We start from the raw sequence: 17,376 nt of genomic DNA, 5'->3' as shown, positions 1-17,376 counted from the left end.
AATGCGACAGCACAGAATGCATATCATTTACCAAGTGGCATCAAAAACACTCACAACAGAAAATGTATAAAGTATATTACATGAGCCTACTGTATAACAGAAAGTCTAAGCTTTGAGATACTGTATTCCTTTGAGTCAGCCTATTTCAGCTGGTTGAGATGCTTTCAGGGCCACATATAGTATAACAGTATATAGGTGATAAATGAGAACAGTCTGTGGTCATCCATAACAAAGACTCTCCTCTCCTCACTATGTCCAGCAGGCCCCGAGCCCAGCAGCTGCACACCTTCAGCACTCACCATGTCACCAACATGGCAGAATCAGACAGGCAGAGAGGATGAGTGGACATATAGACAAAGACTGTATATTACCTGTGCTGCACTAGCCCTGAGGCCCTCCAGTACTGATATGGTATCAGTATCAGTACTGGTACCTGCAGGCACGTTTCTCCAGCCAAAGGGTGGGCACACTGAGCTGCAGCTTTACAACACTGCAGCTGTGGGCAAAACCCTGATGGAGCAGAACCAAGAAGGGTTCAATGATCTGTGTGTTTGTGTTTAGTGTGTGTGTGTTTAGTGTGTGTGTGCACTTGCGAGAAAGGGCACACATCCAGCATAGCGCAAATAAACCTGCAATTTCACTGTGTACCTCACACAGCGCAATGCCACGGAGATGCTGAGACACCTTAAATAATATCATCTCCACCCCCGCTGGTGAAGATCAAAGTTGTATCAGGTGAACTTCAGCAGCGGCTCCACCCGGTGGCGCGCCCCTCTGGAGCCCAGCACAGGGCTAACACAATCAAAGGGGAAGACACAGATACAGTTCACAGCTGAGTAACTCTATATGTCAAACAAAGCTAATCAATTGTTCATTCCCTCTGTGAAAAGACGATCAGCCACGGCTTACCTTTAAAATGATAGGCCAAGCAGGTGTAACTATCCCCTCTCTCTCTCCCTCTCTGTGAAACAAACAGAACAGAATAAAACACAGCTTGTTTTAGTTCCCCAGGATTTCAGTCATGGAAATGCAAAAAGACTAAATTACTATTTTTGTTACAGCAGCATCCAGATGTAGCCTAACAAAAATAGTTTTTAGAACGTGATATGTTGATGTGTTTTTTGTTTCTGATCTGGTTTCTTTCCCAATAATGAACGTCTATCTGAATGTGTTGATGAATAAGAAGCTAGCCTTCCCTTTGTCTTTGTTGTTAAAGTCTGGGTGGAGATGATGTATAGTAGACTCTCATCCAGTGAGTTGGGTCCCACCACTTGTACAACTCTGCTGCAGGTCTGATTACAGTGTAAACAACTCTTGAAAACTAACCAGCAGACGCATATGCAAGCTCTGAAACAGCACGATAGGTCTACTTCATCATCTTCGTCATCATCAGTGGTAATGGCCACTAATGGCCATCCGTAGATAACAGAACAGTTGCTCTCTCTATGTGTCCACCAATATTTCATTGATCTGTATACAGGGCTCATCGGTGAAAGAGAACTTCCTGTTAAAATAAAGGTTAAATAAAATAAATGACTTCTCCATATGTTTAGGGTGAGGATAATTATATAATCATGAAGTTAGCACACATTTAAATTTGATCCCATGGTCATTTGTTACCAGTGTATTATTCAAAGAGTTGTCACAACTGTCCTTCTTGTGATGCTAATAAATAAAGCCTGACAACAGCAGCACAAGAGCCACTCAAGGACTGTCCGAGCTGTATGGCACAGCATCCGCCTTCGACTCCATTAATCCACCTCATTCACTTTTCACAACTGCCTTTGCTCTATGAATATAAAGGCCTGGGATTTGTAACAGTGTGTCCTTCATGACACTCAAAGCCAGGTTCATCCCCATCAATATCAAATAAAAAATTAAACCTTCTCCTTATATAGGAGTGCATTGATTTAATATTTCACCACCACTGAAAAACCCCTGCTCCTACACTCAACTTGCAATTTGGAAATAAATTGACTGATTTAGACAGAGGCAGAGAGAGGGGGAGGGAAAACAACTTGATGTAAACCTGGGCCCGCTACGCGCTACCACTGAGTAAGGTGACATTGCACAGCAAATCACTTGCATGAATATAGAGAAAGAAAACAATTTCCATTTCTGAAAGCAATTTTGTTTGGTGAAGGTATGTTGATTGCCATGTATGTGAATCTATTGCTCACAAGACATAGAGGAGCATGAACATTTCATAAGAGTCTGTGTTACATTTTGCTGTTAATATAACAATAAGAGAACCCAGGACTTTCATCTAAGGAATAAGAAAAACTTGTTTTTCCACGTACATATAGAAGGGCAAGCACAGCAGCCTCCCTCTGTTGTGCTTTGTACACTGCTGAGAGGGAGCAGAAATTGCCTGACTTTTGCTGCAGCGAGTCTATTGTATTTTAATTGAGCCTAATGAAGAATAATTAAGTAATTAAAGACTGGATAAGAGAGAGGTGCCGTAAACAGATAAAGGCAGAGTGCCTAGTATTACCAATGTGCCGCACTGCAGTGTGAATTGGCCATACATGCACACATACCTCCTGCATGGCATCGTCCAAACTAGAGGCAAATTACCAAAACCACTGTCCAAAATGTACCCACAGACCTTAGTATTTCATTCCTCATAACGGCTTTTCCATGTGTCTGTGAGAATGCATGTGGTCGAATTCAAAATGTAATACTTCCCAGTTGGATTTTGGAAATGGGAGTATACTGTGATATTTTCACCACTCTGACATTAGCAGGTTTTATTTTTTTGAGTAATAGAAAAGCGTGATGTGTACTTATGGGTTTCCATGAGAACCATCAAAGTCTTATTTTAACAACACTGCAATTATGGGGAATATGGAAATACATTTTGAGCCAATTCACAGTTGAGTTGACTCGAATAATAGGAAAATAAAAGTGAAATGGGGGAGGTTGACAGTGGTAAAATTAAACTCTCTTTTCTTTAAAATACCCACAATTTAAGGCCAAGAATCACAATGAATGAAATCTCTAATAACCAGATATTGTTAAATACTATGGCACATCCACAGTACTTTGAAGTAAGTGTGTGGTGCCAAAAACTCAGCATATCGCTCGCTATCTGCTGTATTAACCATCTGTAATCTCTGTTCAAATCATATGCTGGTTGGCACTGATAATCTACACATAATACATTCCTCCAAGAGAGGGTACACAAACGCACATTTGTTTCCCAGGATTAAAAGATTATGGTGGGTGGATGGCAAATGTACACTGGTGGCAGTTTTCACTGAATTTAATTTCAACACAAAAATTGGCAAGACCTACAAGACCTATAAAGGTTTGACTTTAACGGCACATTGGAAAATTATAATATCTTGAATAAAGGTAAGCAAAATATTATTGTGAGAGCTCCTGTACATTGATTCCATGCTGGCCATGTAGTTCACACTAACTGGGACTTGATCTGAGTGTTTTATGTTTATAATCTAAGTGTGAAGCTAAAGGATTACTTGTGTTCCCAAACCACATCGGAGGAGGTATTTTGATGCAGCCTGCCTGAGATCAATGACAGACTGCTGTGAGAGACAGGGTGGCAACCTTCAGAGTGATATTACTGCAACAGACACATTGTTTTCTTTCTTTGCAAGCCTGCTCAAAATGTCACCTTTCAGGGAAAATGTAATTGCTTTAATAAATCTATGTACAGACCTCATGTGGCTAAACTATACATCCACACTCATAAAACAAAGTGAGTGGGCCCTAACCAAGGTCTATTGGACACTAGCTTGAGTGGACTACACTCTGCTAGCTTCACCTACGCAGGCTACAAAACTATCACATAAATAAATAATTCTGGGCAATTATAATTGCACAATGAACACACTGTAGGCCAACATTGGTAATGAGATTAGACTAACATTGTCTCAGGGAGACCTTTGTCAATATTCTTGAAGGACTGACACTGTAGGCCTATGTGAAATATCAACCATATGGAACTATATCTGTAAAGTTTAGAGTAGGGTAATTATTTTGTTCGGTGACTCGTCATAAATATTTACAATCTACTGCTCTGAATTCAAAATATAATAGGCCGCTCGACCATCCTCCCTGTATCGCCAAGCCTATGCCATGGTAAATGGAATTTACAGAACAGAAACCGCCATCGTTGTACTCATGGTAACTGACCTCGCCCTTGATAACAGTTGCCAATAGCTGAGACGGTCAGTGCTATCTGGGATCCGTGTGACGTCCCTACCCTAAACCCAGCAGGCCCGGGTAATTCCAGTCCTCGGGGGCCTGATAGGTGTTACACTTAACTGCAAAAGTTTCAACCTACAGGTTGTTTTATCATACTGAAGTGATTCAAAAAGTATTACACTAAAAAACAGGGGAATAAAATTGCGTTGCCTGATTGAGTCTAAAAACAGCCGTTATAATGAGCCTGCCATTATAATGAGCCTGTCATTACAATGAGCCTGCCATTACATGAGCCTGCCATTACAATGAGCCTGCCCTCCTATAGCTCCTCCCACATCGGAGTACAGACTCGGAAAATGAAGGATGTTTTTATACATCCTCAATTCATGACGCACCTTGGTTGGAGAGCGAGGTAGTGGCAGCGTTCCTTTCCAATAGCTAAAGCTACATTGCCATCTGATGGATATCTTCAGAATTACACGGTAGGGCCTACTTTGTTGGACCGCGGATGACGCCTCACATGGATGAGACTGCAAGCAGGCCTTGCTATATATAATCCAGTATTTGTCAAATTAACGTCAAAAGTATATATTATTAACATTTTTGCTAACCCTCACCATGTTCCTAATCTTAACCTAATTATCATAACCTGCTACGAAAAGTAAAATCTGACGTTAATTTGATAAAAGCTTGGATGCCTTCCAGCCATGACTCCTGCAAACTACATGAAAATACACCAATCACAAAGCCAAAACAAAACAGGTCACTTCCGTTGAGCTGTAAAATCAGGAAGGATGCTGGAGGGTTGGGTTTCCACTAGTTACCACAGCCACAGAGTCAAAATGGACTATAACGTAAAAAAAAACGTTTTTCGGGGGCTAAATTTAAGGTGAGGCATAAAGTTAGCAGTGTGGTTAGAGTTAGGTTTAAAATCAGATTGTACGAATAACAATGGTAGAAATGGGCGGGGTGTAGCTATAATTAAGACTTTGTGGTTGTGGTAACTAGTTACGACCAGAGGTTTAATGTACATTCAAATATACTCCATTCTCTACTATCTCTGGTACAGTTTATCTGTGACAAAATGTCGATGACAACTATGTAGAAGGTTACTCTGATTTTCTGCTCTGTCCTCTGTGTTTCGTTTTTCCTTCCCTAAATAATTTTCCCGAGAGGGAAGAATGATGTAGGGCAGCCCGAGGGTAAGGCAGCTTATCACTGATCCGTCCTGATGTTGATGTGCAGTTCGGCTTTGATGCTTGGAAGATAATTCCATATTTTGCGTATCGTTCTAGCCATCTACAAACCTGTCAGCAAAGCTAAATAATGTATTATACATACAGTAACGGCATGTAACTATTGAATTCAGCATTTCATATAAGTCTATGCATTTTGCCAATAGCCTAGAACTGTAAGTTATTATAGCCTACACTTTTGTCTTCATCATCAGGTTGTATGCATCTATTCAGTCTAGGAGGTTATCCTCTGTGCTGTGTTCTGCTCCTCGTCGCCCTTGCCAGTTTTATGAACTCCCACACCATTCAAATAAAGTAATTGTAATTTGTCTTGTTTTTCCTGTTCTTCATTGTGACCATCTCTCTCCATAATATATTATACTTCAGTAAACTGTACATTGATTAATCATTGAACACTGCAGGCTTCTTCCTAGTGTGTTGATCAGTGCTCTCTGCTCTCATTCTTAGTTGGTCCTGGGTATTATCCTCCCATGATGCAACGCCTACAGATGCCAGAGGAGGGCCTCGGACAGTGGATGGAGGGGACTCATATGACTCTGGGCCCCACAGCCCTGGCTAAAGTCAAAGGCATGGGCACACTTCAGATCCGAGGAGCCACTAAATCCAATCGGATCAGCCAGGCCATTCCCATCTACGGATTTGGAATCCTACTCTACATCCTCTTCATCATATTCTAGATAAGCTGCACAATGTCCACCCTAGACTGGCTCAGTCAAATGGATAGACAAACTATTTAGAGGCAGGAATGTAGAAGATGTAGACTATTACAGTTTTTAACAGCATCCATGTAATACCTATACTGGCTAGGAGTCCAGTGCATCCATTACATTACAAGGTGTGCATACCATAAATGCATTGTTGTATTCACAGATGACAACTAGGCCTAAAGGAAAAAGTACTAAACTGGTATGCTGATTTCCTACAATGACATTTCAAATTTGGCAGAAGAGGAGGAGTAAGTAGACAGCATCACATCATTAATAGCTAGGCCATTGTGAATGACACAATGATATATATGATGTGCCTTTTATCTCATAGCGCAGTTGATAAAGAGTCCCATGCACCTGACCTCCCTAACACACACCATTTAGGTCCTACATTCCGTGATGATTCACCCTGATGAAAGACTAATGCAGGATATAGCACACCCTGCGAGGAGAAATACCATCTGGCAAATGAGCTCCTCTCTAACAGTCACCTCTTTCATGACTTTGAGGGCTTATTTTCAATCACTTCCTCATTGTTTTGATCGTTCCATTTGTCAGGGCCCCTGCAGAATGTATCAGTAGCTCCAATTTAAGCAACTCCATGATAAGGTAGATTAGGATCCTGTCCAACTCGCAGGGAGCTTTGTTCCCTGCCTTTGTTAGACCTGGATTAGCAATCAGAAGTAATGTTGTTTCAGCCCAGCAGTGTCTAATACCAATTACTGCATGTATTTTGGATCAGCACTAAGAGGTTTAGCTCCATTCATCAAATGAATGCTAAGGGGGTAGGGGTGGGAGACAATGTGACAGGGACAAGCATATAAATCTATTCATGTCCTATGTATCAATGCCACTCTCACCTTCCGTAATTAAGAAACATTGAGTCACAATGTTGATTCGTTTCCATTCCTGAGTATTGAACGTGTAGTTCTGAACGTGCAGAGTGAATGTTGAATCTCAAGGCTTTCTGCAACATTGTAAAGCAACTCTAGATACAGTGTGTGTTCGTCCATGCATGAGTTTGCTCTTTACATCCCTGACTGCCATGTTTCCCTCCCAGCAGATGATGAGCTGGCCCAGCTTCAGGAGAAGCTGCTGGAGACAGAGGGTGAAGTAGAGGATCGTCTCCAGAAGGAGTTGCGTTCCCATGCAAAACTAGACAGATAGCTAACAACTAAGTCTTCAATAAAACTCCCAAGGCGTGACTTTTCTTGAATTAATATATTGAAAACGTTTATGTTGTGAAACTGCAAAATACAGAAAAGAATATACTTTAGTATTCAATTCACACCGACATACTGTAGCTGTACATTAAACATTTGAAGTTGCATAAATACAAAGCACTGCGCTAAGGTACCATGCATCTGGCATGATGCCAAACCATATAGCTAATTGTTAACCATATGGTAATTGGCTCCTTTCATTACTCTAATAATGTATAACCATCTATGTAGAATAACAAAGCATATTACACTAGAAACAGTAACAAAACTACAGTATTGTATATTTTACAATTCGTTTGCATGACGCATGAGCAAAGTAATACAGCTAAAGACATACATTAAAGGCATTGCAATGTGTGAGTAAATGCAACCAACATTGATATGTAAGCAACTCTATCAATAACAAGATTAAGCTAAATGCTTGAATCGAACTTACAAACAAATATTTTTCCAAGGCTGAAGCGTGACAAGAAATAACTACATTGAAAGACCTGCACCGTAGCGTTGTTTGTAGCTGTTTCTATGCGTGCAAAACAAATTCTGTACTTCCTGTTTGCGTGGTCTTTCTAAGTACCAGAAAGCGCCACTGGGGGGCAAATAACACCATTGAACACAATGAAAATCCAATTTAACCATTGTAATAAAATAATCTGTTACCTTCTAACAGGATGGCAGCACACTCCCCGCCTGGTATAATGAAATTGTGCCACTATGAAATAAAACATATCAAGAAACAAATAATGTCCTTTCTATTTTTATCTTTTGTCTCTAGGATTCTTCAGAAAGAAGAACAACAATCTCTGAGATTGGTCTCAGAAACACCTTAGCAGCTCCTTGCTTGACAATTTTTAGTTCTACTTTCCTAACCTTTTTGTCAGTACTGGGAAAGGTTTTTACCACAAGCCCGACTGGCCAGTCATTTCTGTGTGCCTGACTGTCTTTCAATAAGACAACATCTCCCAGTTTTACATTTGGCTTTTCTGCTGTCCATTTTCTGCGTCTCTGCAGCGTTGTCAGGTACTCCTATCTCCACCTTTTCCAAAAGGTGTCAGCGAGACACTGGACTTGCTTCCACTGTTTTCCATGAAGGTCGTTCATGCTGAAGTATCCGGAAGGGGCTGATGTAGCGCTGGTCTTTTGTGTAAGTAACATTGAGGGTGTGAGAATGGTAGGCATGTCAGGGTCGGTTGATACTGACACTAAGGGTCTCGCATTGATTATTGCCATAACTTCAGACATAAGAGGGCTCAAGACCTCATGTGTGAGACGAGTGGAACCCGTCTGAAACAGCATAGCATCAAGAATACGTCTGGCAACCCCAATGAGTCTCTCCCAAGAACCACCCATATGAGACGAGTGTGGAGGATTAAATATCCAAGTACATCCCTTATCTGAGAGGTATTTAGTCAGTTCTGAGTCATTTGTGTCGATACCCAGTTCCCTGCAGGCACCTATAAAGTTTGTACCTCGATCTGACCGTAGCACTTTTGCTGGACCACGGATAGCGAAAAAAACGCCTCAGCGCGTTGATGAAGCTGGATGTGGACATGGATTCGATAAGCTCGATATGGACTGCTCTAGTAGACATACATGTAAAGAGCACCGCCCAGCGCTTGGAGTCTGCACTACCACCTCTAGTGCGACGAGGTATGACATTCCATGGTCCAAACACATCAAGTCCAACGCTGGTGAATGGTGGTTCAGATGTGAGTCTGTCTGCAGGCAAGTCAGCCATTTTTTGGTCAACTAACCTCCCTCTAAACTTGCGGCAGGTGACACACTTGTGAATGATACCAGAGACCAGACGTTTGCTCCCAATAATCCAGAAGCCTTCTGCTCGAATAGCTCCATCTGAAAAATGACGGCCTTGGTGAGCCACTTGCTCGTGATAATGACTTACCAGCAGAGTGGCAACATGATGTGTCCGTGGGATGATGAGGATGTTTTTCGTCTTGTAACATGTCGGCGGAGGATAAGCGGCCTCCCACCCTCAGCAACCCATCCTCATCAATCACTGGGTTCAGCTTTTTGAGTGTACTTTGCTTTGGGAACTCTTTTCCTTTTTCAATGCATTTGAATTCCTCTCTGAAAGCTTCATGTTGCACAGTGAATGATTGCTGTTTTCATGCCAGCCTCTGCAGCTGGTGTTGTCTGCACCTTCATGGGAGGATCTTGCAACATGAATGAGTCGTGCTGTGGCTCGATTGAGAGTTTTCCAGCTTGAGAACCTCTCAAAGCGATGAGAGCCGAGTTGAGCTCCAGAAACTTTAGAGGCAAAGACAGTGACGTCTGGTCGAATCTCTGCATCTGTGTGAGGCTCTACAAGGTCAAAACTGATATTCTCAGGCTGACTTACTTTGTTTGGGTCAGGAATGGTGGACCTGAGAACCAACTAGTGTGTTTTAAGAGCGCAGCAAATATGGGCCTGGTTGCATGGTCTGCTGGATTGCACCACTGATCTGGATGGGTAGACTTCCTGATGAGAGTTATCCTATTGGCAACATAAACATAGAATCTTTTGGTGACATTGTGGATGTAACCCGAGAACTATCTTACTGTCTGTGTAGAACTTGGCTGCATATATATCAATGTCAATTTCGTCATTGATCAGTTCATACATCTCAACAGCTAGCAAAGCCGCACACAGTTCTAGGCGTGGGATAGTGTGGGCTGGACGAGGGGCCAATTTTGATTTCCCCATGACAAATCCAAGTTGGCATTGACCTTCCGAGTCAATAACTCTCAGGTAGGCTACCGCTCCTATGGCTACTGTAGAGGCATCCGAGAAGATGTGTAGCTCTCTTCTTTGAGTGGTAGACAAGGAGACTGGGATGTAGGTCCGCTGAATATTCATATGTTCCAACTCCATCAAAGATTCCTTCCACATTTTCCATTCCTCTTCTTTTTCTGTGGGAGGAGGGGCATCCCACTCACTCTGATCGGAAGCTCCCTGTTATTAGGAAGGCGACGTCTAGTGGGGCGAAAGAGTAATGGAGCCACCCAGTTGTTTCCATCATCCTGGAAAACCTGTTTGTCCATAATGTCCAAGAAGGCTTTGTCCTCCACTGATGGTGCTGGTTTATCATCGTCTTGTGTTTTGTCGAACACGGAACATCCCAGGCTGTCTGTGTTCACAGTTGTGCTTGGATCTCTCGAGTGCACTGTAGAGGGAGAGATGTGTTTCTGAGCTACACTGTTGTAGTTCTCTTTTACCTGGATGATGTCAGGGCAAGGGCTCAGATAGGATGTGCGACCATTTTGAAGTATGTTTGTCCTGAACACGTTAACATTGGCTGGTCGGTGAGCCATTCCCAGACAGACCTCACCCACAATGACCCACCCGAGGTCGAGTCGCTGTGCATAAGGAGTGTCGTGGGGCCCATTGATTTGCTCTCGTACCTTGTGTACCCTTAAGATGTCTCGTCCTAAGAGCAGGAGGATGGGAGCGTCTGGGTCCACAACTGGAATTCTGTCCATAACTGGTTGCAGATGGGGATGATGATACGCAATGTCGGGGGAGGGAATCTCCATCCTATCGTCTGGCATCATATCACACTCTATCAGAGTAGGGAGAGTGAGCTGCATGTGTCCATCTATAGACTCCACCATAAAGTTGACGGCTCTCCTGCCTGAAGTCTCTGTTATCCCAGAACACGTCTTCATGGTGTATGGAGCAGAGTTGTCATTGATGTTGAAGAGACTGAAAAACTCTGTCTTGGCCAGAGATTTGTTACTCTGTTCATCAAGCACTACATACATTTTGACAGCTGTCTCTCTTTTCCCAGCCGGATAAGCTTTGACTAGGCATATTTTTGAACATGATCTTGGATTGACTGCCTCACCACAGATCTCTGTACACTTTGAGGTGACAGATAGAAGAGCATCGTCACCTTGCTCCCCGCCATGCTCTGTCTCTGCTGTAGCGGTGTCTGTATTTGTAGGGGCTGGGCCTGGATGCAGAGCAGCAAGATGCCTGTCGCTGTCGCACTCAGAGCACTTGATTGAAACCTTACAAGTCTTTAGCTCTGTGCTGAGTTGACCCACAACATCGGAAACAAATGCCATTGTCTTTGAGATATGATTTGCGCTCATCTAGAGTTTTGTATCTAAACCCACAACAGCCTCATCCTTTTAAGAGGATGAGGCTTGTTATGTATTGGGCAGTGACGGTCAGTGTTTTCAACCTTTGTCTTACTGGGTTTGGTTTGGTGGTCTGAGGCCTCAGATGACACATCTGTCTTGTATACAGTCATCGGTGTCTTGCTGCTGTACCTGGCAGGTTTCTCACTTTTCATGGACACCTGGTTAGTTGAGGTGTAGAGGGTGAAGCTGGGGTCATTTCTAATTTTCGCCTGGTTCCTGATGAATCTCGAGAAGAACGAGAATGGTGGGAATGCTACCCGATAGTCCTCCTTATATTTGGATCCCTGTGCTATCCATTTTTCTTGTAAACTGAATGGAAGTTTCTCTACAATAGGGTTTACCCCCCGAGATGTGTCCAGATAAGCGAGGCCTGGAAGGTACCCTTCTACTTTAGCACACTCCAGTTCGAGAAGAATGTCACCTAGTTCTCTTAGTTTGTGATTGTTAGCCAGTTTTGGAAAATCATCCATTTTCTTCAACAGTGCATTCTCGATCACTTCGGGTGTACCATAGCACTCTTCTAGTCGTTGCCAGACCATGTTAAGCCCTGCTGTTGCGTTGAAAATATGGACAGATCTAATTCTGTTTGCTTGCTCAGGGAAGTTGTGTGTGTGTGACTGGAAGTGGGCTTGCTTTCCATTTCCACCATGCTGCTGTTCATTTCTTTTGAACGGAGAGTCTCTGCTCATGTTCTGTTTGCTACTTTCTGGATTATGGCATGAAGCTGGGTCAACACTAAGCTCTTGTTTCTCCACTTCAAATGGAAGTTCAGCAAAGTAGGGCCGAGCATGTTGTTGCACATACTCACATGTACGTTGGACTGGATTTAAGGGCTGTGTCCCATTGTCTAGTTCTTTGCGAAGCTCTCTGCGTTCTGATCCTACAACTTCTTCAAAGGCTGCAGCTTCAGCCAACGCAGCAGCAGCTGCTCTCTCAACTTGGAGAACATATAAACTTGCCTCGAGGTCAGCTTTTTGCTTCAACAAGCTGGCCTCTATTTCTGCCTTTTGTTTCATCACAGAAGCTTCCTTCTCAGCATAAGAGACTTGTGCGCGTGCTGCGTCCGCCTTGGCGCGTGCTTTGATGGCTGCAGAACTTACCGTTGAGGATCTTGACTGTTTTGATGACCTTGATCTTGTAGATTGAGACTTGGTCCCAATGTGCTGAAGAGGCTCTTCCATATCTTTCTGTTGAACACCTGGCTCTGGTTGTTGCATCGTAGACTGCTGGTCTTCCCTAGGATAAGATGCTTTGTTGGCTGATGAACGTAGAAACATAACCACCTTGTGCAGTTATTCTTGTGCTTGAGCCCGCTGTGATGATGTTTTTTTCACTATTCTGCCCTTGAGTTGCGTTCCCATGCAAAACTAGACAAGATAGCTAACAACTAAGTCTTCAATAAAACTCCCAAGGCGTGACTTTTCTTGAATGAATATATTGAAAACGTTTATGTTGTGAAACTGCAAAATACAGAAAATAATATACTTTAGTATTCAATTCACACCGACATACTGTATGTAGCTGTACATTAAACATTTGAAGTTGCATAAATACTGTAGCGACCCGCACAGACAGCTGTGTGTTATGTGTTAGGCTAGGAGGTGGTTGTGTTGTACTGACCAGTACCCGGTGTTCGCGGGGTCCGACCTGTCAATCAACCTGCTATCTGCCAATCACGGGAATGCCTGGAATGTTCTGATGCCGGGCATCCTGGTGGTTGGCGGAGTGGCGTGGAGGGGGGTTGGGCAGGGGGGTGGAGCATTGGAAGTTAAGACCAGGTTCAGCCTTTGTTCTCTCTCTCTTACGTCTGGGTTTCACAAGAGAAGGTCACGATTGGCTTGTGGGTTATCTGTCATCTATTTGGCGTGTGCTACGGCCCAAACAGTAGCCTGTGTAAAGTTGGTGTAATAAACCGTCAATTCGTAAACTCAAGCCTCTGTCTGGACAATTGTTCATTTATGATCTAGTCAGGTCATTACATTGGTGTCAGAAGTAAAAACGTTGATACAAGTTAGCCAGCTAGCTAGCTGACTTATGTGGCTAGCTACCGTAGGTGAGAACGGGATTGAAAATGCTTCGAGGGAATCCGAAAGTGAAGGTGGAGGTAGGGGACGATTATGGCCAAGGAGGTGCGTGTGAATGGACGTCGGGGCTCTGTCTGAGGAGATCGCCAGGGCGTCGGAGCGCAGAGGCCGCTTGAGGGAGGACGTTAGAGCGATGGCGGCTGAAGCGGGCATGAGTGCTTCGTCGAATGTATTTCGCGCGGATTCTGGTGGGCGGACCGAAGTGGTGACGTCGACGCGGGGCGTGACGAGGAATCTGGGGCTCAGGATGTAAACAAACATGGCGGCGCCCAGTTCCCGGCTGCGTCCGTATCTGTTAAGACCCCAAGTATTCCGGTAAGGCGGATTGGGAAGCTTTTCATGCTCAGTTTGAACTGTTAGCTCATTTTAGGGGGTGGTCGGATGAAGAAAGGGCACTGCAGTTGGCTTTATGCCTCACGGATGAAGCTCTGGCCTGTTTGATATTGATTAGCCCCGAGGACAGGCATGATTATGGGGCTTTAGTGGGAGCACTGAGGAGGCGCTATGGACAGTGTGTACAGCCCGGGCTACTGCGCTCCGAACTGAGTAATAGACGCAGGCAGCCTGGAGAGCCTCTACGGGTGCTAGCTAATGACATTGAGAGCCTCTCTCAGCGGGCATATGCTCACATGCCCCCCTCCGTGCAGAGCGAGCTAGCACGGGACCAGTTCATACAGGCGCTCTCTCCTACGGAGCTGCGCATACAGACCCAGCTGGCTCATCCTGAGTCATTGCAGACAGCCTTGGAGATGGCTTTGGAGAGGGAGCTGGTGTGGGCTGGGGCTTCAGCTGGGGCTTTGGTGGGGGTGCAGGGAGACACACCCACTGTGCGAGCTGGGGGGCAGAGCAGCCCGGAGCCGGAAAAGCCTGCTTGGGTGGCCGAAATGACAAAACTCATTCGTGCTGTGTCGCTACAGGCGGAACGAAACACACGCCCTGGTCCCAGGGTCTGCTGGGGTTGTGGCCAGCCAGGCCATCTGCGCCGAGATTGCCCCATGTCCCCCAGAGCTCAGGAATGGCTCGGGGTCCGCATAGACCGGGTAGTGCGGACCCCTGGCTTTCTATCCCAACCACCATCATCTTCAGGAGGAGCCCACCGGCACAGACGGGGAAGCAAGGCTCCACTTCCCCCAGAAGCAGACGAGGGCAAGCGGATGGAGCCTGTTGTTGTGGTGGGCCGGACCTGTGTTGGGGACTTTTGTCATGTCCCTGTCACTGTGGAGGGGGTGCCCTGCTCCGCCCTGGTGGACACTGGGTCCACAGTAACCCTGGTGAGGCCAGATATTGTGCCAGGTTGGACTCAGTGTGAGCCTACAACTGTGCAGCTCCGCACAGTCACAGGTGAGCTGGCACCCATGAAAGGGAAGGGAATAATGACTCTGACAGTAGGGGCAGGACTGTGCGTCATCCTGTGTGGGTGGCGGCTGTGCAGGACCCTTGTATCCTGGGGTTGGACTTTCTTAGGAGCACAGGCTGCCAGTTAGACCTAAATAGGGGCACACTGAGCTTCCAGGGAGGGACGGAAGTCACCATGGCCCCCCCTAATGTCACATTCACTCAACCCAACAAACCCTTTACTCCAACAGTTAAAGCAGCAGAGACTCATGGCTGCGCCCCCTCCCCCACAGCTGTGTGTGACCTTTCCCCAGTCCCCCTGTCACCTACGGCGGTGTGTTACATTCCCCCAGCTACCTCCATGACACAGCCCTCTGTGAGCCCGGGCCGCACCCCCCCAGCCCAGCTACCCCAGATGGGAGAGGAGAGGACACTGTCTGCAGTGAGGGAGATATGGGGGAGGAACTGTGTTGGTCTTGACCCTGAGCAGCAGGAACGGTTGTGGCAGTTGCTGTTTGAATTCAGAGACAGCTTTGCGTTGAGTGAGGAAGAGGTGAGTCAGACTCATCTGGTGCAGCATGAGATCGACACAGGTGATGCTCGACCCATCAAGATGCGTCCCCGCCGTATCCCGCTGGCACGCCAGGAGGCGGCAGACAAGGCTGTGTTGGAGATGCAGCGGGCAGACTTCATTGAGCCCTCAGACAGCCCCTGGGCGGCGCCAGTCGTCATGGTTCCGAAGAAGGGGGGCAAGCTGAGGTTCTTTGCGGACTACAGGCGGCTGAATGAGGTAACCAGGAAGGACTCATACCCCATACCACGTATCGATGAGTCGCTGGACCTGGTTAGGGGGTCCTCCTGGTTCTCCTCACTAGACCTCCGCAGTGGCTACTGGCAGGTGCCCCTCTCCCCAGAGGCCAGAGCCAAAACTGTGTTCTCCACTAACAGAGGACACTGGCAGTTCAAGGTCCTGCCTGTGCTTTGGCCTGTGCAACGCTCCAGCTACTTTTGAGCGTTTGATGGACAGGGTGCTGGATGGCATCCCCCGGCAGCAGTGTCTGGTATACCTCGATGACATCCTGGCCCATGGCAGCTCCTTCCAGTCAGCCCTGGGGGCGCTACGGCGTGTGCTGGAGAGGGTGGCTGCCGCAGGTCTGAAGCTCCACCCCGAGAAGTGCCACTTCATGAGGAGAGAGGTGTCCTTCTTGGGCCACCGAGTGGGGAAGGAGGGGATCAGCACCATGGAGGACAAGGTAGGGGCTGTCAGAGACTGGCCCACCCCCACCGACCAGCGTCAGCTGAAGAGCTTCCTGGGCCTGGCCTCGTACTACAGGAGGTTTGTACGGGGCTTCTCAAGCGTTGCTGCTCCACTGAACCGCCTGCTGCCGAAGGACAAGGCTTTCACTTGGACAGTGGAGTGTGAGGAGGCGTTCAACACCCTCAAACGTGCACTGATCGAGGCCCCGTGCTCGCCCCTGACCTCACCTTGCCCTTTATCCTGGACACAGACGCGAGCAATGTGGGCATGGGTGGGGTGCTGGCCCAGGTGGGGCCAGAGGGGGAGAGAGTGGTGGCGTACTTCAGCAAAACATTTGACAAACATGAGCGCCGCTACTGTGTCACCCGGCGGGAGCTCTTGGCTGTTGTGGCTTCCGTCAAACACTTCAAGTATTACCTGGGTGGTCTGCCCTTTACTGTAAGGACTGACCACTCTGCTCTCCAGTGGCTCATGTCTTTCAGAGAGCCAGAGGGGCAGGTGGCACGCTGGTTGGAGGAGCTTCAGCCGTATGACTTCACGGTGGTGCACAGGGCAGGGGCACGCCACTCCAACGCCGACGCCATGTCCCGTCGGCCCTGTACTGCAGACGGCTGCCGCCACTGTGAACGGAGAGAGGGACGGGAGAGAGAGCTGCGGGCAGAGGAGGGTGTCTGTGCCACAGTGTGTCGGGCGAGCGGGCCTGTCTGCTGTGAGCTGCAGACTGTCGACGTGGCTGAATGGCGGCAGCAGCAGGGACGGGACACAGACCTACAGCCAGTGCTACAGTGGGTAGAGGCGCAGGTGAGGCCACCATGGGAAGAGGTGACAGCGCTCTCACTCGCGACCAAAGGGTTGTGGTCGAAGTTTGAGAGACTGCGGCTGGCTGATGGCGTGCTACAGCGGGCATGGAAGGAGTCAGCTACGGGAGAGGAGAGGTGGCAGGTAGTGGTCCCAAAAGCATTGCGGGAGGCTGTGCTCCAGAGTACTCATGGGGGGTGGGGACTGGACACTTTGGGGTCACAAAAACACTGCGCCGTCTCCGTCAGGGCTTCTACTGGGGGCAGCACAAGAGGGATGTGGAGGACTTTTGTCGCCGCTGTGACAACTGCACAGCGAGAAAGGGCCCCCCAGGCCGCTCTCATGCTCAGCTCCAACAGTTCCCAGTGGGGGCTCCCATGGAGAGGGTGGGAGTGGATGTAG

The 17,376-nt window shown here is 46.7% G+C and overlaps 1 long non-coding RNA gene across 3 annotated transcripts; it reads left to right on the top strand.

Annotated features, from left to right (window-relative positions):
• Nucleotides 1-4,940: 4,940 nt before the first annotated feature.
• On the top strand, nucleotides 4,941-7,380 carry LOC118360412 (uncharacterized). Of its 3 annotated transcripts, none has more exons than XR_004820858.2 (3): nucleotides 4,941-5,059; nucleotides 5,621-5,720; nucleotides 5,874-7,380. It is a non-coding gene; the product is annotated as an uncharacterized LOC118360412 (long non-coding RNA). The 3 variants fall into 3 exon arrangements; XR_004820862.2 differs by having other exon boundaries at nucleotides 4,955-5,372; XR_008084202.1 differs by having other exon boundaries at nucleotides 4,955-5,720.
• The last annotated feature ends 9,996 nt before the right edge of the window (nucleotides 7,381-17,376 follow it).

Source organism: Oncorhynchus keta, chromosome 2, assembly GCF_023373465.1.
Source record: "Oncorhynchus keta strain PuntledgeMale-10-30-2019 chromosome 2, Oket_V2, whole genome shotgun sequence".
NCBI classification, from domain to species: Eukaryota; Metazoa; Chordata; class Actinopteri; order Salmoniformes; family Salmonidae; genus Oncorhynchus; species Oncorhynchus keta.
This window is presented reverse-complemented; position numbering and strand designations above follow the sequence as displayed.